This window comes from Loxodonta africana, chromosome 15 (assembly GCF_030014295.1).
Source record: "Loxodonta africana isolate mLoxAfr1 chromosome 15, mLoxAfr1.hap2, whole genome shotgun sequence".
Lineage (NCBI taxonomy): Eukaryota > Metazoa > Chordata > Mammalia > Proboscidea > Elephantidae > Loxodonta > Loxodonta africana.
Genome location: NC_087356.1, coordinates 60,426,358 through 60,450,809, shown reverse-complemented (window position 1 = coordinate 60,450,809; position 24,452 = coordinate 60,426,358). Strand labels below are relative to the sequence as shown.

Below are 24,452 nucleotides of genomic sequence, written 5' to 3'. Positions count from 1 at the left end.
AGGAATACTACGAAACTTGGGGTAATATCATATATGAGTACATATTCACATAACTAAAAAAGAAATATAATAGTGCCTACAGATTCTAATGTATAGGAGCATTAATGTGGTAAAGGAGCCCAGGTGGTGCAGTGGTTAAGTGCTCAGCTGCTAACCAAAAAGTCTGCAGTTCAAATCTACCAGCTACTCCTTGGAAACCCTATGGAGCAGTTCTACTCTGTCCTATAGGGTTGGTATGAGTCTGAATCGACTCAATGGCAACAGGTTTGGGGTTTTTGGTGTGGGGGGGGGGTGGTGGGGATAATGTGGTAAAAAAAAATTAAACCTAAAGTTATTGAATAATAATTCAAAGAATTTTTTTTGGTCATTTTCATGGCTTGTTATTTTTGTTAAGAAAACTGTAGTAAAGATCTGAAGCTCTAATCTCTCCTTGACATTTTCTGTTGCAGGGCTGCGGCAATAGATGGAAAACACTCAGCTTTCTATTGAGGGGTGCACTGAAGGCAAGATTAAGATTTTAATATTTTTAAAGAATGGGTGGCAGAATATCTCTCATGTGCCTGGAAACAGAGTAATTGGCCAAAACTGTGTCAGGCATCCAACCTGATACAGTTGGCTTTGTTCTCGAGGATAAAATAACATGATTGAAAAACACAGTAGCCTAGGGATTCCTGGTCAGGAGTAGCTGTGATCGGTATAGTTTCCCCCCAAAAATGGTGTCATTGGCCATTCTTTTCACATAAGTTAGAGAATGTTTTATAATTTCTCATTAACTTTCCCAAGTCCGTGCTTAATACAAGCCCTCCTTACATCTCTCAGATATCTGTTCTGCTCTCCTTAAAATTTCTGGGATTTCTTGTCCCATTTTAATCTAGTCTGCTTTCTCCTGATCTTTCCATCAGAAGCTTTACTTGAAAAATATTTTGCTCTCTTTGCCAGAAACTTGAGAACTCTGACTTTAGGCCGGGTTTAGCATCAGAGCTCAAGGGCAAGTGGAGACTGCCAGAGGTGTGAGGTAGCAAAGACAAGGGAATCCCAACCAGAAGGGAGAGTTGAAGGTTTTATAACCTAGAGCTTTCCCTTTCCTGTGGAAGCACTGCCATAGGGAAGAGAGCTTCCATGGGTGGAGCTACTGTAGTAGAGAGCAGGGTCAAGGTTCTAGGAAAATGTAAAATGATGTTGTCATTACCAAAAACACCAAGCCAAACTCGTTGCCATCCAGTCCATTCCAATTCATAGTGACCCTACAGGACAGTGTAGAACTGCCCTGTAGGGTTTCCAAGGAGTGGCTGGTGAATTTGAACTGCCGACTTTTTTGGTTACCAGCCAAGCACTTAACAACTGTACCACCAGGGCTCCCATGTTGTCATGAGGGAAGGGAAAGGCCAAGATTCCTGGGACATATGGCTTAAAAATCTTACTTTATTCACCTACATAACGAATATTATAATCTATATTTGTTTTGCCTTCATTACAGAAGTCTTCCTCAGAGCAGCAGTATGTTTCTTTCAGCAGATCATGGAATATCTGGTACATTCCCTCCTCACAAGAGCGACAAGACAGTTTTGTATAACGAAACAGATATCTTCCTATAGAGAAGAAAAGCAAATGTGATCACCTTGCCTCATTTCACGATCTTCCTAGGGATGGTCTCTCTCCATTCCTAAGTTTTCTGTGTACTGGAATGAGCCCCGAGGCTGTGTCTGCCTCTCATTTATGTCTCTCCAGTCATGACCAGGAAACCTTGGTAGTGTTGTGCTTAAGAGCTACAGCTGGTAACCAAAAGTTCATCAGTTCAAGTCCACCAGGCACTCCTTGGAAACTGTATGGGGCAGTTCTACTCTGTCCTGTAGGGTCGCTGTGAGTCAGAATTGACTCGACGGCAACAGGTTAGTCATGACCAGGCAAAAGACATCTGCCTCCCATACAGTTCCCACCCCCATGCTGGTATGTGAATTCCACTTTCTCCCCCCTCTTCCATGATCCTAGGTTCCGCGCACATGTCACCTCAAGGGATTATGGACACCATCGGTGATATATTGTGCGTCTGTGTAACTCCCACTTACCTGTACTGCGCTCGTTAAAGTAAAAGTGCTCTGTGGAACAGCTCCTGTTAGTTAACAAGACATTAAACTTCCAACAAATTTTCATGCCTCCATGGCATTTGTATCCATCAAAGTATTCACACTTATTGCAATTTCGAATATCTAAAGAAAGAGAGGAAAGCTTTAAAGCAGAACTGTAAATATTTCTACTGGAATGATGCAAAGCTCCCAATAGGAGGCTGACAGCACTCCAAGCCTTTGTCATGGGTCCCTACTCCCTTGAGTAGGTGACAGTTTTGACTTTCAAGGAGCCAAGCCCCCCCCACCCCCTAAAGGCTGGAACAGAAAGAAGACACTAAAGTAGTAAGGAGAATGTGGCGTAGTCAGGGAGAGTATAGGCATAATGTGTGAAGAACTCAATAATGTCTCCTTTCATTATGGCACTATTTATCCAAAACTACAAACCAAGTATACCTACATTTTGATGGCTGCACTCTGTCTCCTGTGAAGAGAAGAAAAATTCTCCTTAAACCATTTTGCAGGAGGCCCAGGAACCAAGTTTAGGAACTCCTTCCATCTTCCCCATACATTCTCTTACCACCCATCATCACCTCCCTCTCCAGGCCTTACCCTCATCCATGAAGAGCACCAGAAGTATGCCCAGCAGAAGCAACTGGAACATTCTGGAGCCCATTCCTGAGGAGGTCCCTGTGGGAGGCTCCAGCTATATTTATTCCCATCACCTGCCCTCAGGCATCCCACTAGAATCATAGAATCATAAATTTCAGATCAAACCACCTGAATCCACTCTACAGTGTTCCCAGGAGAGGGGACATCCCGTCTGTGTTTGTTTTACTCCAGCTACTTGCAACGTGGCTCACCAAGACACCCCAATTCACTTGATTAGATCTATTTTAAAATACTTCCTAATGCTGGCGTAGAATCTCTCTCCATCCTACCTCTTCACTTTGGTTGTATCTCTATTTATTGGGCCACATACTACATGTCTAATTCCACATTCACATGACATCCTTTCAGATATAACAAAGCTGGGGTCACAGAGCATCTGTTAGTTACTCAGTCCCTTTCAGGTACCACAACCAAGTTGGACACTCCCTCATTATGACCTCCAATTGGACTACATACCTCCACCGAACTACCTTCAGTGAGGCACCATGAACAGAGCTCAATACTACGGGTATAGTCTGGCTGCCCTGCGTAGCCCCTCTCTCTGAGGGATGCATGGACAGCCCAGAAAAAAGGGGAGAGCTGAAGGCAATCTTAGCTTTATTTATTATTTCAAGGAAGACAAAAACCATAAATGATTATAGAGGGAGAGACTTACATTGGGTGTTATGGGGAGAAAGAGGGAGATATATTTGGATTGGTCACTGGAAAAAGTGTATGGGAGGGGTGTTGGGGAGGGCTGGAAAATGAGTTTTCTGTCTATGTCCCCTGCTTTTACCTCAGTTCCTCCAGATGGTGCCATACTTTCCTGCCCCTCTTTTAGCTATTAAGGTTACCTTATGAGTGAGGCTTTTCCTGAGACAGATAAGATAGATGAGAGAGAGTTAGATAGATTAGATAGATAGACAGATAGATAGATACAAAAAAAACCCCAAACCTATTGCACTGGAGTCAATTCCAACACACAGCGACCTTATTGGACAGAGTAGAACTGCCCTATAGGGTTTCCAAGGAGTGGCTGGTGGATTTGAACTGTTGACTTTTTGGTTAGCAGCCAAGCTCTTAACCACTACACCACCAGGGCTCCCGATAGATACAGAGATGATAGATAGATGATAGAGAGATGATAGATGATAGATAGGTAGGTAGGTAGATGACAGATAGATAGACAGACATACACATGATAGATAGTTGATAGATGATAGACAGACAGACAGATAGACGATAGATAGATGATAGATAGATGATAGATAGATAGATAGATAGATAGATAGATAGATAGATAGATAGATAGATAGATAGATAGATAGATAGATAGATAGATAGACAGTTGATAGATGATAGACAGACGATAGACAGATAGACAGATGATAGATAGTTGATAGATGATAGACAGACAATAGATAGATGATAGATAGATAGATTAGATAGATAGATTAGACAGGTAGATATAGGTAGACAGGTAGACAGATAGATAGACAGATAGATAGACAGACAGATGACATTGCTGTTAGTTGCCATTGATCCTGACTCCTGGCGACCCCATGTGTGCAGAATAGAACTGCTCCATAGGGTTTTCAAGGCTGTGACCTTTCAGAAGCAGATTGCCAGGCCTGTATTTTGAGGCATCTCTGGGTAGATTCAAACTGCAAAACTGTTGACTAGTAGCCAAATGCTTAACTTTTTCCACCACCCAGGCACTCCAGATAGATGACAGACAGTTACAGATGTAAACCCCTTACTACGCTTCCCACCTCCCTTTCCTGCTTGATTTGTCTCTAACCCGATCTGTGTAGCTTTTTGTTTCTGTGTATTTTTTCTCTCTCTGTCACAAGAATGAAAGCTCCATGAGGGCAACAGCTTTATGTATTGTAGCCACTTCTTTCTCCTCAGCACCCAGAATCACGCCTTGCCCATACCAGGTGATCAATCAATATCTGATGAAGAAATGAATGGCCTGATTGGATAGGGGTAACCTGAGAGGCACAAGTGAAGGATACAAAAGTCATTACATTGATGGCACCTAATTCCAAGTTTGCAGGATGAAACTCCTGTCCTTAACCTCGCGGTGACTTCACAGTGACTGCAGAGGTGGACAACAGTAACACAGGTTCACCTGTGGGGGAGAGAGAGCAGCAGCCATTTATCATTTATTCCTGCAGCCAGATTCATGTTACAACCAGGGATGATCCCTCACATGATCCTGATGATGAGGATGGAAGGCCAGGTGTGCTACCCACCTGCTGTGTAGCTTTAAGTGCCTCTGTGCTTCTGTGACCTAACAGGTGGAAAAGAGGACCAGCAGAAGTATAGCTCACAGAGTAACCGTTAGCACCTTCCGAGCTCACACCCTTGTAACAGGGAAAGGGAGAACACAAACATTGATTAAGACCCTACCACGTGTCAGACGTTCTGCTCAGCATGTTACTTATATGATCCCCAGCAGAGAGAACATTCACCAGCACAACCCCACTGAGACCAGGGGTCCCGTAGGCCATGCGTGGCACTCTCAGGGAAGCAGTTCCCATGGGGACCACTTGCTGGGCCTTACATCTGTGGATAACCAAAACCAAAACCAAACCCAGTGCCATCAAGTCGATTCCGACTCATAGCGACCCTATAGGACAGAGTAGAACTGCCCCATAGAGTTTCCAAGGAGCGTCTGGCAGATTCCAACTACCGACCTTTTGGTTAGCAGCCATAGCACTTAACCACTATGCCACCAGGGTTTCCCATCTGTGGATATATCCATGAATATAAGCCCCAGAGAGTTTGAGCTACAGCATCAAATGTGTGCCTCCAAGCCTAGGAAAATGCTCCTGCACCATGGCCTGGGCACCTGGTGATTAAATCTACCGCCATGAATCTCAAACTCCATGCAACTCACGTCCTCCTCCTCCTCCAGGTGCCCCAGGAAACTCATAACATTTTTTCTCGGTATAAAAGTAACAAATTTTAGAAATACACCAAATTTATTAAGCAAATGAGAAGTCCTTTTATTCCACAAATTATGGGGGAAATGCTAATATTTTGTCATATCTCTATCCAGTATTATTTCTGTACATATATTCATCTATTCAGGTTAATAAATACCATCATAGTTGACATCATACATCTGATATTCTGATTTTTTCACTTAGTGTTTTACTGTAGAATTTGCCCCCTTAAATCAATGTCCCTCCTGGAATGTAAGACTTATAAACCCCTTAAAGAAGGCTGATACTCTGACCCTGCCTTCCAGACACAGCCACAGTTTTGGCTAGCTGCTAAAACTTTCAACACCTCTCACTCCACAGACAAGGCGTTGGACACCTGGGGCCACCGCTCCCTACCACATCAGAGGAGGACATGCCATTCGACCCACTGTTTCTTCCCCGCCTCCTAAATGTGAGCCACCAAAACAGTGGGTTCCAAGCCCTCCCCAGTGACTAACTCTGTAGAGGCCCCTACTGGGCCTCTACCTTCTCCCTTCCAGCCCAATTTCCTCTCCAAGGCCTTTCTATTCCTTAATGTTTCTTCCAGACCAGGGGCTGTAGGTCATGCTTCCCCATCCTGTCTAGCTCTGTGCAGCCCAGGGACACAACCTGTGCCTATCTCCTATCCTTAAATGGTGGAGGGAAGGGAGAAGGACGGTGGATTTGAGGCCAAATTAGGCTCTTTTGTAGTCAGCCCAAAACTGTGTTTACTTTGTCTCTGCAGGGGGACAATGAAAAGGCAAAAGAAGTGAGGAAAAATAAAAACATTAATGTCCCCAAAGGAAATTTCCCTGCGTTCAGCAATAACCTCTCCAACCACTTCTTCCAACTCAGCTGGGCACTGCCTTGGTGTTGCTCAGCAGGGAGGAGAGCTGAAGAGTGGGATCCTCATGTGGAAGGAATCAGTTAGCAGACCCAGGCATTCCTTATTACAGGCTTCATCACAGCCTTTGGGAGTACCTGCGTGGTACGAACAGTTAATGCACTCACATGCTAACTGAAAGGTTGGAGATTTGAGTCCACCCAGAGGCACATCAAAAGAAAGGCCTGGTGATCTACTTCTAAAAAATCAGCCATTGAAAACTCTATGGAGCACAGGTCTACTCTGACACACATGTGGTCGCCATGAGCTGGAGTCGACTTGACAGTACTGACGCAGTAAATCACAGCCTCCACACAGGTTGAAGAAAGGAAGTAGGCCACGTGTGTGCAGGCTCCCTGGGATATATAAGAAACACACAAATAACATCTTCCTTTCCACTACCCCCTTTCTCTTTTTTTTAAAATTGTATTTTCTTGTGTTTTTGGCGAAAGCTTACACATTCGATTAGGCTTTCATTTGACAATTTCTATACAAATTGTTCAGTAACATTAGTTATATTTTTCACATTGTGTCAACATTCTCTTTGTGTTCTGGTTGTTCCATTTGCAGTACTCTAGTTTCGCTGCCCCCTTAACTTCTCATATTTGCTTTAGAGTAAATGTTGACCTTTTGGTTTCATATAGTTTTTTTTTTTAGTAGAGCACCACACTTATGGGTAATATTCTTTACTTTGTATGCCGCTGTTATTTCACTAAACGGTGATCTCCAGGGATAGTTTTGGTTCAAGGTTTAAAGAGTATCTCAGGACATTTTGATCAAAGATTTCATAAAAGAATCCTGATCAGAAGGGGGAAAATGCAGAACAGAATTTCAAATGCTCACGGACTCTAAACTTTCTGGAGCCATTAAGGGTGGATGAACCCCTGAAACTGTTAACTGAGATCATCTTTAAACCTTAAACCAAAAATACTCCCTGAAGTCATCTTAAAACTGAACAATAGTTTAGCTTAACTAGTAAAGAACGTCTGTCTTCAGCAGTATGCTCTTTTAAGATCTATAGGATCAAATTGACAACAGCAACTAGAAAGATTAGATAGGAGCCTCAGGGGACAGTGAATTTATGTTAATGAGGGAGGAACAAGTCAGAAAAGGAGAATGAGAATGGTTGCACAACTTGAAGAATGTAATCAATGTCACTAAATTGTACATGTAGGAACTGTCAGACTGGTGTATGTTTTGCTGTATATATTCTCAACAACAAGAAAATAAATAAAATTTAGAGGAAAAATAAAGAGTATCCCAGGGCAATGATCTCAGGGAGTCCTCTGGTCTCAACTGATCCGCTAAGTCTGACATCACTTTTTGTAAGAATTTGAGTTTTGTTCTACACTTTTCTCCAATTCTATCTGGGATGATCTATTGTGACCCTGGTCAGAACTGTCAGTAGTGGTAGCTGGGTACCACCTAGCTCTTCTGGTCTCAAGGTAGATGAGGTCATGGCTCATGTAGGCTATTTGCCCTGTAGATGTGTTTCTTTTCTGAGACTTTGGTTTCCGTCTTATTCTTTTGCTGCTGCCGAGTAGAGACCAATAGTTGTGTCTTAGCTGGCTGCTCACAAGCTTTTAAGGCCCCAGATGATACTCACTTCATTAGGATGCAGAATATGAACTTTGTGAACTATATTATGTCAACTGGCTGAGTTGTTCCATGAAAATAAAGTCCTAAGCCTTCAAACCTAGAAAACCAGTCTCACAAGTTGTTTGGTTATGTCTGAGACATATCCATAATTGTGTCTTGTATGAACACATGTGCCCGCACACATGTATCTGTACTTACATGTACGTATAAATATTTCCACCTGTGCACGGGTATGTATATGCCTGTACCTACCTGTATACCTATATCCCTATACACATACATATGTGACCATACACTTTTTTTGGTCATTGTTGGTGTTGTTGCCAAATTACATATGTCAAGATTCTTTAGTAAAAGCATCCTCTTCTCTTGAGCACTTCTCAACAACATCATTTACTTTGGTCAAGCTGTGCTCACTACACCCACATTAGATGCCACTTTTCCCATCACCAAAAATAACAAATATTAAGGATTTAGAATGTGACTTCCCCTCCGCCCCCCCGCCCAGCCTGTCCCTGGTAACCACCAACGAACATTGGTCTTTTTATATATATCTATTCTTGTCTCCTTATAAAAGTGGGATCATAAAGTATTTGTCCTTATGTGACTGACTTATTTCCCTTAGCATTATGTCCTCCAGGCTCATTCATGTTATAATGTTTTGTGGACTCATCATTGTTCTTTTATGGTTGCATACTATTCTGTTGTATGTATGTAGCACATTTTGCTTATGCCATCCATCTGTTGATGGGCACTTAGGTTGTTTCCATGTTTTTGCTATTGTGAATTATGGTGCAATGAACATAGGTGTGCATATGCCTATTTGCGTCACTTCTATTAGATCTCTAGGGTACATAGCTCGGTGTGGGATTGCTGGATCATAAGGTATTTCTAGTTTTTTGAGGAAGCCCATACCGTTTTCCATAGTGGTTGTACCATTTTAAAGTTCCATCAGCAGTGGATAAGGGCTCCAATTTTACTACATCCTTGCCAACAGGTTATCTTTTTTTTTTTTTAATTAATGCCATTTTTTAGCCTTTTTAGTTAGGTAGTATTTGAATGTAGTTTGTGTGTGTGTGTGTGTGTGTGTGTGTGTATGGCTTCTTTTATTTAGCTTAATGTTTTTACAATCCGTCCACGTTGTAGTAACGTATCACTAATTCTTTTTTTTATTATCAATTAATATTCCATTGTATGGATATACCACCTTTTGTTTATTCATTCCTCAGTTGACGGACATTTGGGTTGTTCCACTTTTTTACTACTATAAATATCCTCCTACAAACATGCAAGTACAAATTTTTGTATGGACCTACGTTTACATTTATCTTCGCATTACATTTTTTTCCTTTTCTTTACATGTTAATCTTGAATTCTCTTGAGGCCATTTATGCTAATAATCTAATGTCAGCTCATTTAGGAAATGTAAAGTGTTCTACAAGACCAGAGTGAGCTATTTTCATTGCTTTACTTTTCATCAATCTTTTGTTGTTGTTATTTCTATTTATTGTGCTTTAAGTGAAAGTATACAAATCAAGTCAGTCTCTCATACAAAAATTTATATACACCTTGCTATGTATTCCTTGTTGCTCTCCCCCTGATGAGACAGCACATTCCTCCTCTCCACCCTGTATTCTCCACGTCCATTCAGCCGGCTCCTGTCCCCCTCTGCCTTCTCAGCTCCCCTCCCGACAGGAGCTGCCCACATAGTCTCATGTGTCTACTTGAGCCAAGAAGCTCACTCCTCACAAGTAACATTTTCTGTTTCATAGTCCAGTCCAATCCCTGCCTGAAGAGTTGGCTTTGGGAATGGTTCCAGTCTTGGGCTAACAGAAGGTCTGGGGACCATGGCCTCCAGGGTCCTTCTAGTCTCAGACCATTAAGTCTGGTCTTTTTATGAGAATTTGAGATCTGCAGCCCACTGTTCTCCTGTTCCATCAGGGATTCTCTGTTGTGTTCCCTGTCAGGGCAGTCATCGGTTGTAGCTGGGCACCATCTAGTTCTTCTGGTCTCAGGCTGGTGTAGTCTCTGATTTATGTGGCCCTTTCTGTCTCTTTGGTTCATAATTACCTTGTGTCTTTGGTGTTCTTCATTCTCTTTTGCTCCAGGTGGATTGAGACCAATTGATGCATCTTAGATGGCCACTTGCTAGCATTTAAGGCCCCAGATGTCACTCACCAAAGTGGGATACAGAATGTTTTCTTAATACATTTTGTTACGCCAATTGATCTAGATGTCCCCTGAAACCATGGTCCCCAGACCTCTGCCTCTGCTACTCTTGCCTTTGAAGCATTGGGTTGTATTCAGGAAACTTCTTTGCTTTTGGTTTAGTCCAGTCGTGCTGACCTCTCCTGTATTGTGTGTTGTCTTTCCCTTCACCTAAAATAGTTCTTATCTGCTATCTAATTAGTGAATACCCCTCTCCCTCCCTTCCCATCCTGGTAATCATCAAAGAATATTTTCTTCTGTGTTTAAACTATTTCTTGAGTCCTTATAATAGTGTTCTCATATATTTGTTCTTTTGCAACCAATTTCGCTCAGCATAATGCCTTCCAGATTCCTCCATGTTCTGAGATGTTTCAAGGATTCATCATTGTTCTTTACCATTGCGTAGTATTCCATTGTGTGAATATACCGTAATTTATTTATCCATTCATCCATTGATGGGCACCTTGGTTGCTTCCATCTTTTTGTTATTGTAAACAGTGTGCAATGAACGTGGGTGTGCATATATCTGTTCGTGTAAAAGCTCTTATTTCTCTAGGATATATTCCAAGGAGCGGGATTGCTGGATTGTATGGTAGTTCTATTTCTAGCTTTTTAAGGAAGCACCAATTCAATTTCCAATGTGGTTGTACCATTTTATCAATATAGTTTTAATTTACATCTCTCTAATGCCTACTGGGAAACCCTGGTGGCATAGTGGCTAAGAGCTATGGCTGCTGACCAAAAGGTTAGCAGTTCAAATCCACCAGGCACTCCTTGGAAACTCTATGGGGCAGTTCTACTCTGTCTTATAGGGTCACTATGAGTAGGAATCGACTCAATGGCAGTAGGTTTGGTTTGGGTTTTTAATGCCTAATGGGGCCCTGGTGGCTCAGTGGTTAAGCATTTGGCTGCTAACTAAAAGGTCAGCAGTTCGAATCCACTGGTTGCTCCTTGGATACCCTATGGGGCAGTTCTACTCAGTCCTATAGGGTCACTATGAGCCAGAATCAACTCGATGGCAATGGGTTTGGTTTGGTTTTTTTAATGCCTAATAATTGTATCTTTTCATGAGTTTGTTGGCCGTTTGGATGTCCTATTTGTTAAGTGTCTGTTTATGTCCTTTGCCCATTTTATAATTGAGTTGTTTGTCTTTTTGTTGTTGAGTTGTCGATGTTTTCTATAAATTTTAGAGATTAGCCCCTTATCAGATATGTTGTTTCTGAAGATTTCTTCCCAGTCTGTTGGTTGTCTTTTTACTGTTTTGATAAAGTCTTTTGATGAGCATAAGTTTTCATTTTTTATGCGATCCCATTTATCTTCTTTGTCTTCCACTATTTGTGTATTTGTTATGTTTGTTAGCTGATTTTTACAAAAGATTAGGTCCATAGTTTTCTCCTAATTTTTTCTTCCAGGAATTTTGTAGTTTTTGGTTTAACATGTCAGTCTTTGATCCATTTTTGAGTTAGTTTTGTGTATGGTATGAGGTATGGGTCCTGTTTCATTTTTCTGCAAGTAGATATCCAGTTTTACCTGCACCGTCTATTAAAGAGATTGTTTCTCTCCCATTGAATGGACTTTGACCCCTTGTTGAAAATCAGCTGTCCATAAATGCATGGATGTATTTCTGAATTCTCAGTTTTATTTCACTGGTCTCTGTGTCTACTGTTGAACCAATACCAGGCTGTTTTGATTACAGTGGCTGTATAGTATGTTTTGATATTGGGAAGTACAAATAGCATCTTCTCCATGACATCTAATCTTCCAGGCAAAATGGGGCCTGGCCAACTGCTTCTCTTGTCCCTTAGACCTGCCTCAGTTCGAAGCTCCATGTAGCAGCCCATAGACACCCCAGAATGCCCTGCCAGCCTGGGTCCCATCCCAGAAATCGTGGACTTACCCTCACCTCCTCCATGTCCAACCCAAATCAGACTCCTGGCCTAGTTCCACTGAGCCCTCCTCTAAATTGCCCTCCAAACTTTCTAGGCTTTAGGATAGCCTTCCAGGTACCAAAGAAGATATCATATTTACTGTAAGTATAAAATAAAGGAATTGGGCACAGGAGCAATATGGTCTAATTCCTTTATTTTACACATAAGGAGAGAGGACTAAATTAAAATCTTACCACAGTGTAAAGGCAGGAGAGATGTTGATCCATGTCTTCTCAGCTATCAAGTCAGGGACAAAATCAGGCAGGTGAAAGAGGCAAACAGTGTGAATTTGGGGTCATATATAATTTCCAAGTCACCACCTTTCATTAGTTTAGCTCTTACCACATGCCCAACACAGAAGCTTAACTAGTTTGACATAGGTGAAAAGGGAAGGGCTTTACTATGGGAAGACCTAGAATAACAATAACTAAGTACTCCTCCAAAAGGTTTCTCCGTGAACCCCTATCCTGAGGCTTTCCAAGACTCTCAGTCACCAGGATCTCAGTCTCTAAGGGTGACAGTTCTCTGTCTTGAGTCCAGCCCCACAACCCTTGTTCAATCAGCCCAGCTGCTATATAAATAGGTCAAAGATGGATCTTGTATATTAATTTAAAATGGTCCTCATGTTGCTTTCTTCTTCACAGCAGGCTAGAAATGTTAACCCAAAGCCCACCAATGCCAGATGCAAATTCTTACACAACCAACCGTTTTAAATATAGCCCAAATAAGAATATTTTTAGCCATTTAGGGAGTCCCTGGGTGGTACAAATGATTAATGTGCTCAGCTGCTAACTGAAAGGTTGGAGATTTGAGTCCAGCCAGAGGCACCACAGGAGAAAGGCCCGGTGATCTACTTCCCAAAAAAATCACGCATTGAAAGTTCTATTGAGCAGTTCTACTCTGACACACATGTGGTTGCCATGGATCAGAACTGACTCCATGGCAACTGTTCAGCTGGTTTTTAGCCATTTAGAGCCTACCTATTTTGCATGCCTCACTAAATTACACTCAACATCTGCTAGCCTTAGACAAAAACCCATAGGTGCCATAGTGTCAGCTCTGAATCATGGTGACCTTATGTATAACAGAACGAAACACTGCCAGTCCTACACAATCTTCATGATTGTTGCTATGTTTGAGTCCACTTTTTTTTTTGGCTATGGTGTCAATCAGCTCATTGTGGGTTTCCCTCATTTTTTCTGACCGTCTGCTTTACTAACCATGATGTTCTTTCCCAGCAATTGGTCTTTCTTGATGCTGTGTCCAAAGTAAGCAAGGTGAAGTCTCACCATCTTTACTTCTAAGGAACAACTCTGGTTATATAACTTCTTCTAAGACTGATTTGTTCATTTTTCTGGCAGTCCACAGTATATTCAATATTCTTCACCAACACCACAGTTCAAATGCATCAATTCCTTCTTTCCTTGTCCAGCTTTTGCAGGCATACGAGGCAATTGAAAAGAACATGGCTTGGGTCAAGCGCATCTTCGTGATCAAAGTGACATCTTTGCTTTTTAAAACTTTAACGAGGTTTTTAATAGCAGATTTTCCCAGTGCAATACATCACTTGATTTCCTGATTGCTGCTTCTATGGATGTAGATTATTGACCCAAGTAGAATGAAATCTCTGAAACCTAGATATAAAAGACCCCAAACTATTGCTTGTCCTTCAAAGCTCTCTGTCCCAGAGACTCCTACTTTGCTGCTGAGCAATATCACCTAGACATGTAAGCCTTCTCTCTAGTTCCCCTCTCCCCAGGGAGTTCCCTTGCCCTCTTCCCCTTCTCTGTGCTAGCCCATGCCACTGTCTCATGAAGGTCTCCTGCTGAGGGACTTCCTCTCCCAGGCAACCCTATCCAAGCACAACCCAATAAAAAGCTTGTGCGATACTCACATCTCATGGTCTTATATTTTTCTTGATCATCCCCAAATCCTCAAATTCAACATACCAGCCCATGCCTGTAAATCTCTAGCTATAATAGTAGCCCACCACAACTGGGAATAAAGAGCTTCAGGGTTGGGAGCCACCCCCAACAACAATTCTTGGCCTCTTTTCCACAGCTGTAATCACAGCAAATGCTCCTCACATGCCCTTCTCCCTGCAGGCTGCTGGGACAATGACCCATCAGGCTGCAGAAGGGAGGCTGGATGGCATATACATGCTCCCCAGCCGTGATTTCTGCCTATCCTCCCCTACCCATAAAAACCTATATATGACCCACATGGGAGTGACAGCATTGACCTTAAACTCCACACAGATTTGCTATAAAGTTATACTGTGAAAAGGGGGATTCACTGCCATGCAACATAACTCTATGAGACTCATCGTTTTTATTTCCCAAAGGCAAAGTAACTTGAGTGCTCTGTTGTCTGTGTTCCCCAATGCCAAAACTCAAGGACATAACAGAAGTAAGATAATGGAAGACTCTGGTGTTTGAGATTCTCAGGAGTCATGGAGTGTAGGCCTCAGATGCTTCAACCAACAGAAGCCACATTCAGAAAAGGTCTCCAATCCAGGGAGGGAACTGGGCCAGGAACCACAGCTATGGCTCTAGAATGTGAATGGGAAGAGCCTGGCAGTGGGATGGCTGCAGGAGTGACCTTTCAAGGGTTAACTTTCGCCAAGGCTTAGATTTGGCTTGGATGTTGGAGAGGGCAAGAGATCAAGAACAGTTTATTTTCGCATGGCCTTTGAAGTCAGGGATGCAGGTACAGAACAGACTGGTTTCTCTCAGTTGGATGAGAAGCAAGGAAATTAGCTGAGCTCTGCTTCACTCTGCAATATAGAGTGCCCAAAGGCCAGAGAAATATTCAGAGGACTGTGTAGATCCCAAGAAGGAGCTGGACCGAAGTGCAGTAGGAATGTTCTCCTTGTATCTCTTACCCCATCTCCAGATTTCCCTTCTCCTTAAGATTGTGTGGGGATCTCCAAGTGCCTCTCCAATGCAAAACTCCCAGACACAAGCAGTTTCCTTCTAGGAGAAAGCTCAGAGGGGCTGGGTCTGGATTATTAGGAGAGAACCTATCCCCAGAATAAGCCCAAGTCAGACACAATTTCTAAGATTTGAATGTGGAGTCAATTCTACCAATCACCCTTTGGTTTCCTAAAGGCCCTTACGATGAGTACTCTCCCTATCTTGGAAGTAAAAATCCTGGAGAAGGACAAAAACTCAACTTTTTCCCCACCAAGAGTGCCTGAGAGAGAGCATCAAAGTCAGAGAATGACCCCGTCACCCAAACCCCACTGCCATCAAGTAGATTCTGACTCATAATTGCCCCATAGAGTTTCCTAGGAGTGCCTAGTGGATTCAAATCACCGACCTTTTGATTAGCAGGCACAGCTCTTAACCACTATGTCACCAGGTTTTCTGACCCTGTCACACACACACACACAAAAAAAAAACAGAGGGGCATAATTATTAAATGCTGTGATTATGACATCTGTAACAGCACCCCTTGGTCTTCTCACCCCCTCCCCCCCGCCCCCAGGACCTCCCTCAGTGATACTACTGCAATCTCTGTTTTTTCTTCCTCTCTGTGCTTTCTTGGCCTTTCTTTCTTGGTCGGGCTTTTTCTCTCCAATGAATGTTATTCCTCTTCCCATTGAAACTAGGGTGCAGTAAGGTGGGGTTAAAGGCAGTTTCTTCACCACTGCTTATATAGCAGCCAGAGGTTAAAACTCCTGGACCACAGTGTAGGGTTGCACAGCCGATTATTGTAACTGCTGCCGACGTGTTTAAAAAGTTGAATTGGCAAAAGCTGTGTGAGAGATATATTACAACAATGACAAGGAAAAAAAATAAAAAAGGATAGGTGCCGAGGCTGCTTATGTACAACCCAAAACCTCATCGGATTTGGTTTTTTTGGTTTGGAGGCTTAGGGTCACGATTTTATGGGACATTCCAGTTAACTGGCCTAATGACGTGTTTAATGCTTCTGTTCTACTTCCTAGTTTGATGCGTAACGCCTGGGGTCTTAAAAGCTTGCAAGAGGCCATCCAAGGTACAACAATTGACTCTATTTGCCTGGAACAACAGAGGAAGAAGAAGAGTCAGGAATAGGAGAAAGATATGGAAGAAAACAAAACCCCACTGTCATCGAGTCAATTCCCACTCATAGCAACCCTACAGGACAGAGTAGAACTGCCCCATAGGGTTTCCAAGGAGCGGCTGGTGGATTTGAACTGCTGAATTTTGGGCTAACAGCCAAGCTCTTAACCACTGTGCCACCAGGGTTCCGAAAGATATGGAATGTGTAGCTAATTGCCTCTATGAACAACTGCCACCTTTGCCATGTGATCAGAAAAACTGGATGGCACCCAGCTACCATTAATGAACATTTTGATCAAAGATTCCACAGAATAATTCTGATCAAATGGGGGAAGATGCAGAACAGAATTTCAAATTCTCATGGTCTCCAGACTTCCTGAAGCCATGAAGATTAGATGAACCCCTGAAACTACTGACCTGAGATAATCTTTAACCCTTAAACCAAAAATATCCCCTGAAGTCTTCTTAAAACCAAACAACAGTTTAGCTTAACTAGGAAAAAAATCTGTCTTAGGGATTGGACTGGACTACGGGATAGAAAATGATACTGGTGAGGGATGAGCTTCTTAGATCAAGTAGACACATGAGACTATGTGGGCAGCTCCTGTCTGGATGGGAGATGAGAGGGCAGAGGGGGTCAGAAGCTGGCCGAATGGACACGAAAATAGAGAGCGGAGGGAAGAAGTGTGCTGTCTCATTAGGGGGAGAGCAATTAGGAGTATATAGCAAGGTGTATAAAATTTTTGTACAAGAGACTGACTTGATTTGTAAACTCACTTAAAGCACAGTAAAAAAATTTTTTAAATGTCTGTCTTGAGCATTATGCTCTTTTAAGAACTACCTATAGGAGATAAAAGTGACAACAGCCACTCGAAAGATTAAATAGGAACCTTAGGGGGCAGTGAATTTATGTTAATGGGGAGGAACAACTCAGAAAAGGAGGGTAAAAATGGTTGCACAACTCAAAAAACGTAATCAAGGTGCATGTAGACACTGTTGAATTAGTGTGTTTTACTGTGTATATCCTCAACAACAACAAAATAAAATTATAAAAAGAAAAAGAATTATCTAGTACAAAATGTCAATAGTGTCAAGGTTGAGAAACCTTGCTGTAGGGGATAAGTGCTTTAAAAACAAAGATGATTGCACCTAACCAAAAAACAACTTCTGGATCACAAACTGTTCCTGTTATTGCAAAGAACATGCTCTACTCTAGGACACAGAGACTGTTTAAGATTGAAACCCTTTTACTTTTGGACAACCAGGTTCTACAAATTTAAAGCAGCTGTCTTGGGAGGTTGTGGTTGCATAAGGAAGGAGGGCCGGTCTGATAACCACTGTGTTTTGATTTAAATAAATTTTTGTACCTTGAAGAACAGCTCCCCACACCTCTCTCTCTGACTTGTGGGCCACTGCGTGGACGTGCCTCCCACCTTTCAAAAAGAATAATTAAGACCCAGCCTTTAATTGTGGTCCAGAAAAGCAGCAGTCTCAGAATTTCAGCCAGGTCTTTGTGTAGGCATAGACTGACAATCAAGTATCAGACACTCTGTTGCTTAAAAAAGGTGGAATCCATTGCCCCATTTTTCTACGCATCTGAGGCTTCTGAGAATGGATTGGAAGGAGGAGAAAGAACAAAGTAGGGCCTAGTATCATTCTGCGTAATAATGTGAAATGCCGTCCTTATGGCTGGCATAGGTCTATGCAGACTGTATTGAACATAGAGAAGTGTGTTCCTTCTTAATTCCTGTATTAAATTGACTGTATTATCTCTGAGAATCAATTTTTTGGAGCGTGATAAGCCTCTGTGTGCCTGCATGTGTGTGAACACACACGTGTGGCGGAATGTATTCCATTATTCTTCTGCTGAATGACCAGGAAGATTGAGGAGTAGTATCTACACCTCATATTGATGAGTGATCTTAAAGGAGATGAAACTTGGCACCACCATCCTACACTGTTCTATGGGCGTGAAGACCCAAACCCTCTTGAATGGTATGCCAGAGGTGAAGTCTTTTGGACCACAGATTGTTCCTATTATTCTCCCCTAGGATATACAGCCCCATCTCCTTAAACACAATCCCTATAACTGCCTGAATAATTCACTTTGGGGAAAATATTCTATGAATTATTACATATCAGAATATACACTGATGGAGAAAAAGTGGGTCTTTTCCTGAGGCTAGCAAGTAGAGCACCTGAGGCAACCACAGTAAGGAACAGCATCGTGCCCACGAGGGCACTGCCCATGGTACGTTTTTTGTTTTTGTGTTTGTTTTATATTCTTTTCCCTTTAGGGAGAAGAACATAAAGTGTAGTTTATTTAGGGTATAGTTTAGAAAGTCATATTTAGTGTATAGTTTTAATTTTTGTTTCTCTTGTTAGACCCATCATTCTTTAGAGTCTCAAACATTTATACAACCCTCTATGGTGGTCTTATTAGATGAACGAGGCAGCCAAAGTGTGGCCTTCCCCACTTTTACTCCTCCACAGAGGCGCATACCATGAAAGCAACACCTCATCAGTACAGCCTCATTCTGTCTCCAGTCTCAGCTCTGCCACTTATTAATGTTTTGATCATGCCCAAGTTGGTTAACTTCTCTGTGCCTTCCTTTCCTCATTAATTAATAAAAATAATTATGCTAATTATAGCATATTACTATATTAATATTTATATTTAATTAAGAAAAAGTAATTATACTAACCTCATAGAGATCAGTGTAAATAGTTTGGGATAATGTCCACGAGTGTCCCTGGGAGGTGCAAACATTCTCAGCTGCTAAACAAAAGGTTGGAAGTTCAAGTCTGCCCAGAGGCACCTTGGAAGGAAGACCTGATGACCTACTCCCAAAAAATCAGCCACACAAAACCCTACGGGGCACAGTTCTACTCCGACACGCATCGACTAGATGGAACCGTTGGGTAGTGTCTACTACAAGAAGCGTTCATGAGAGTCTTAGGATTATGATTAGTATATTAAAAGTCAGTCACCAAAGAATTTCAGGGGGTGTCAAGGATCAAATTGAACAGGAACCCTAGTGGAACTAAGACTGGCATGGAGCATCAGCTACAGCATTTAAGTGGCATAAAAGTGCATATGGTAATGCCAATCCCCTTTATTCTCAAATATATTTCTAAGAGAAGCACTTTCGTGGTGGTGGTGGGGCGGTGGTCATCAGAAGCACAGCCACAGAGTCTGGAAGGGGTGGTTTGAATCGCTGTTGGATCAAGCCACTGAAATGCTGGAGACATTTGGCCCCTTTGCCTCTCACACCTGGATTAGACACTGTCTGTGATTAGTCCCTGGGTGGTGCAAATGGTTAATGTGCTCAGATGCTAGCCAAAAGGTTGGCACTTTTGGTCTACCCAGAGGCACCTCAGAAGAAAGGCCTGGTGATCTGCTTCCAAAAAATCAGTCATCGAAAACCCTACGGACCACAGTTCTACTCTGACACACAGAGTAGCCATGAGTTGGAGTCAGCTCAGTGGTACCTGATTGTTTGGGTGGTGGTTTCAAAGCAGCTGACACTCATTCCCTACAGCTCTGGATAAGGCTGGCAGTTTTGCAATCTTGTTTGCAAGTATCAGGAATAGGAGTCAAACTAGCTTATTATGCAAAACGGGGCATTTATTCTAATGATACTCTGATGTCTCATGGTATGCAAGTAGAGAAACTAGGAACAAACTTCGCAAGCAAGCCCACACCACCTCTCTTCTCTCCCTCTTTTCATGCATACATGTTTTTCTTCTCTCTTGCTTTAGCTGAGCTTTCTCTACCTCTCCGCCTCCTCTTATGAAAATGGATACCATCAAAAGCTCCTGTTTATATATAAAAAGACAATAAAAGGCAAATGTATAGAGACCAAGGTTTATTAGTGGTTACCAGGGGACAGAGGGAGGGGAAAGTGGGGGTTCTTGCTTATGGAGTACCGAGTTTCAGTTTACAGTGACAGAAAAATCATATTGATTAAGAAGGGCGAGAATGGTTGCACAGAAAAGGTGACTGAGAACAGTTGCACAACGGGAAGAATGTCATCAATGTCACTGACTTGCACATGTACAAACTGTTGAACTGGTGTATGTTTTGCTGGGTATATTCTCTACAAAAATAAATAAAATAAATTCTATCTATCTATCTATCTGTATGTACATAAACTATCACAGGATCCTTTGGTAGCTCGCCTCCAAGACGGCCTCCAGTGATTCTCATCTCCTCATGTTCCTGGTGGCGCAATGGGTAAGTGCTCACCTGCTAACCAAAATGTGGGCAGTTGAACCCACTCAGTGGCTCCACATGAGAAAGATCTGGTGATCTGCTTCTGTAAAGATGACAGCCTAGGAAACCCTGGGGGAAGTTCTGCTCTGTCGCATTGGGTCACTATGCGTTGAAATTGACCCGACGGCCCGTGTGCAGCTCCCTCCCGCCTTGAATAGGCTTGCCTTTGAAATCAACAGAATATTATGCAAGTGATGACGTGTGTCTTTTGAGTCCAGGTCATAAGAAGCATTGTAGGTTCTACCTAGCTTTTTCTGGAATCACTCGTTCTGAGGGAGCTTGCCTGCCATGTTTTAAGGATACTCAAGCAGTCCTATGGAGAGGTCCATGTAGCAAGGAACAGAGGCCTCCTGTCAACAGCCAGCACCAGCACGCCTGCCATGCAAGTAAGCCATCTCAGAAGTGGATACTTTAGCCTCAGTCAAGCCTTCAGATGACCGCAGAGGTAGCAGACATCTTGAAGGCAACCTGGTGAGACAACCTAAGCCAGAACTGCCTAGCCAAGCTGCTCCAAGATTCCTGATCTGCTGGAAACATGTGAGGTAATAAATGTTTACGGGTATTTTTTGAAAAGCTCCTATTTATACTCTTCAGTTTTAGAAAGCTGCCAGGCCAAGGTTGGATCTCTCAATTTTATTCCAAAGTCCTTGGCAAGGACATTGGATAACTCAGCTTGAGCCATTTACCCTCTCTGTGCAGCTCTGTCAGGCCACAGAGCTCTGTGCCCTGCCCCCTGATACAGTAGCTCGCTGTCCACAGCCCCTGCTGTTTAGAGAGACACGGTAGATGTTATTCCTGGCCATAGATGTCTATAGTGCCCTACTGGATACTGAAATGTCATTTGAAGCTCTGCCCAATGTAGCAGGGCCCCAGTTGGGCCCCCTGAGCTCTCAGACTTCCAAACCTAATCTGTGGTCTGTGGTGGAAAAGGAAGAATAACTCCCTCCCCTTTGTGCACACTTGCACAGGATGTATGTCTTTTTGCCTAAGTGTTTGTTCCCAGGAAGTTGCAAGATCACACTAATCCAGAAGTGTGGAATCTTCATCCGTTCGCCCTCACTGGAGGAAAGACTGTGAAGAACTGCACTGCTTTTGATAAAGCACTCCTATAGGAAGCTGGCATTGTTTTTATTTAACTACATCTGGGAGTGCAAAAGACTTGATATCAGTAGCTGACTGCTTAACAATAATTAAATAAAATCTCAACTTGAAGAGTAATTTGGACTTGGGAAGTACATTTTTGAATGACTTCAAAATGAAGAAGGAAAATCTTCATATACAAAAAACATTCATATAGTATTTCAAGTGAAAACAGTGGTGGCAGAAGACAACAAGGAAAAAGCCATACAACAGGAACTGGGAACAAGATTGTACCCATTCTTGCTGGGTTGGCCCTCTAAGTCTTCTTCTAAGGAAATCTGTGCTGTCCATAAAAAAACAACACTGCCATTGAGTCAATACCAACTCATAGTGACCCCATAGGGTTTCCCAGACTGTAAATCTCTACAGAAACAGATTGCCACATCTTTCTCTTGCAGAGCCACTAGTGGTCTTGAACCACTGACCTTTCAATTAGCAGCCAATCACTTTAACCACTGTGCCACCAGTGCTGTCCACAGTCTCCATTATCTAAGCATCCATGTCCTACAACTGAAGTAGCTAACACACCCAGCCTACTTGGGCATATCAAAACAAAACAAAAAGCTAGGACACAGTAAGCAAACATACAATAAAAAAATAATAACTTATCAATGGCTCAGAGACAACGGTCAATATCAAATCATGTAACGAAGCAAGTCAAGATGGCTCCAGAAAGTGATCAAAATAAAGAACCAGGAAACCTTCCAGAGGAAGAGAAAATCTTGGAATTACTGGAGTTAGAATTAAAAAAAGATTAATATAAAAAAAAAATTTTTTTTTTTTTTTTTTTTTAATATACAGAGCTCTTCAAGAGATCAGGCAAAACTCAGATCAAGCCAAGGAACACACAGACAAAGAAATACAGAAATTCAGGAAAATAATACAAGAACATAACAACATATTTAACAGGCTGCTAGAAACAATAGGGGGACAGCAACTAGAAACCCAAAAGATTAACAACAAAATTTCAGAATTACACAATTCAATAGAAGATCATAGGAGCACAATTGAGGCAATGGAAGTCAGAATTAGTGAGACTGAAGATAAAGCCCTTGACACCAATTTATTTGAGGAAAAATCAGATAAAGGAATTTTTTAAAAATGAAGAAACTCTAAGAATTATGCGGGACACTACCAAAAGGAAAAACCTAAAAGTGATTGGAGTACCAGAACGGATGGAGTTAATAGAAAATACAGAGAGAACTGTTGAAGATTTGCTGGCAGAAAACTTCCCTGATATTGTGAAAGATGAGAAGATCTCTATCCAAGAAGCTCATCAAACCCTACACAGGGTAGATTACAAAAGAAAGTCACCAAGATATACTATAATCAAACTTATCAACACCAAAGATAAAGACAGAATTTTAAGAGCAGCTAGGGATAAACAAAAAATCACCTACTAAAGTTTTTATGACTACTCAGCAGAAACTACACAGGCAAGAAGGCACTAGGATGACATATTAAACCCTTGAAGGAAAAAAACTGCCAGTGGTATTCCGTCAATTCCTGGATCCTTATGAAACAGGCTGCTTAGCTATATCTTGAACAGTACCTGAGCCAACTTGTTTTTCCTTCTTCTTTCTCTCCTTTTCCTCCCCCAGCCCATCCCTGCCTCCAAGTAAGATCCTGATGTTAGCTCCCAAATGGTTTAAGTGTTAACCAATGTTTCCTCTAAGACTGTGGAAAGCAAGTGGTATTGATCTAAGCCTGTCAAATAAGAAGGATGGCGCCAGCCACTCCCCATCCCCGAGCTGATGGGATAATGGCAGGAAAAGATCAACATGTTTGAGATACGACCACCAAAACCAAACAGAAGAAAGAGAATGGACATTCCACAAGTCCCTAAAATTTATGGCCCCTTTTCCCTTAAAAACCTGAGCTGATCAGTAGTCTGGTGAGACAGACGACTTTAGGAGGAGATCATTCCCCTCTGTCTCCATATACCAGTATATCTAATAAAGCTCCTGCTACCCACCTCACCCCTGTCTCAAGAATTGGCTATTTGCGGCAGGTGGCTCTAACCCGCAAAATTGCAGTAACACTTGCTTTTTGCCAATGCCTTCAGTGCAGGTTGGATTTCTTCTTTCGGTACCATCAGTTCCTGATCATATGCTACCTCCTGAAATAGCTGAACGTCAACCAACTCTTCTTGATATAGTGACTGGATATTCCTCCTCATCAACAAAAACCACTTTGATATGGAAATCAGGAAATCAGTACCATTTACTATAGCCTCCCCCGCAAAAGGTAAAATACTTAGGCATAAATCTAACTAGGGATGTAAAAAACTCATGCAAAGAAAACGACAAAATACTACTGCAAGAAACCAAGAAAGATCTACATAAATGGAAAAACATAAAACGCTCTTGGATAGAATGACTTAACATTGTGAAAATGCCAATAGTACTGAAAGTGATATATAGATATAATGCAATCCTGATCTAAATTGCTGGTGATCATTAACAATTAAAAAAAAAATTTTTTTTTTTAGAGAGATGCAAATCAAAACTACAAGGAGATACCATCTCACCCGGACATTACTGGCATGAATCAAAAAAAAATCTCTTGAGATACAAAAGAGAGAAGTGAGCAGAGAGACATGGGGCCTCCTTCTACCAAGAAAGCAGAGTTGGGAGAGATGCGTGTCCTTTGGACCTGGGGTCCCTGCGCTGAGATGCTCCTA

The 24,452-nt window shown here is 42.1% G+C and overlaps 1 long non-coding RNA gene across 1 annotated transcript in view; it reads right to left on the bottom strand.

Annotated features, from left to right (window-relative positions):
- Nucleotides 1-1,128: 1,128 nt before the first annotated feature.
- Nucleotides 1,129-24,452, bottom strand: part of LOC135227807 (uncharacterized) — a 49,585-nt gene continuing 26,261 nt past the window's right edge. The window contains exons 2-3 of the long non-coding RNA XR_010317997.1: nt 2,067-5,083; nt 1,129-1,589 (exon numbers count right to left, since the gene is read on the bottom strand). This is a non-coding gene — a long non-coding RNA (uncharacterized LOC135227807). The remainder of the gene's footprint in view (nt 1,590-2,066; nt 5,084-24,452) is intronic.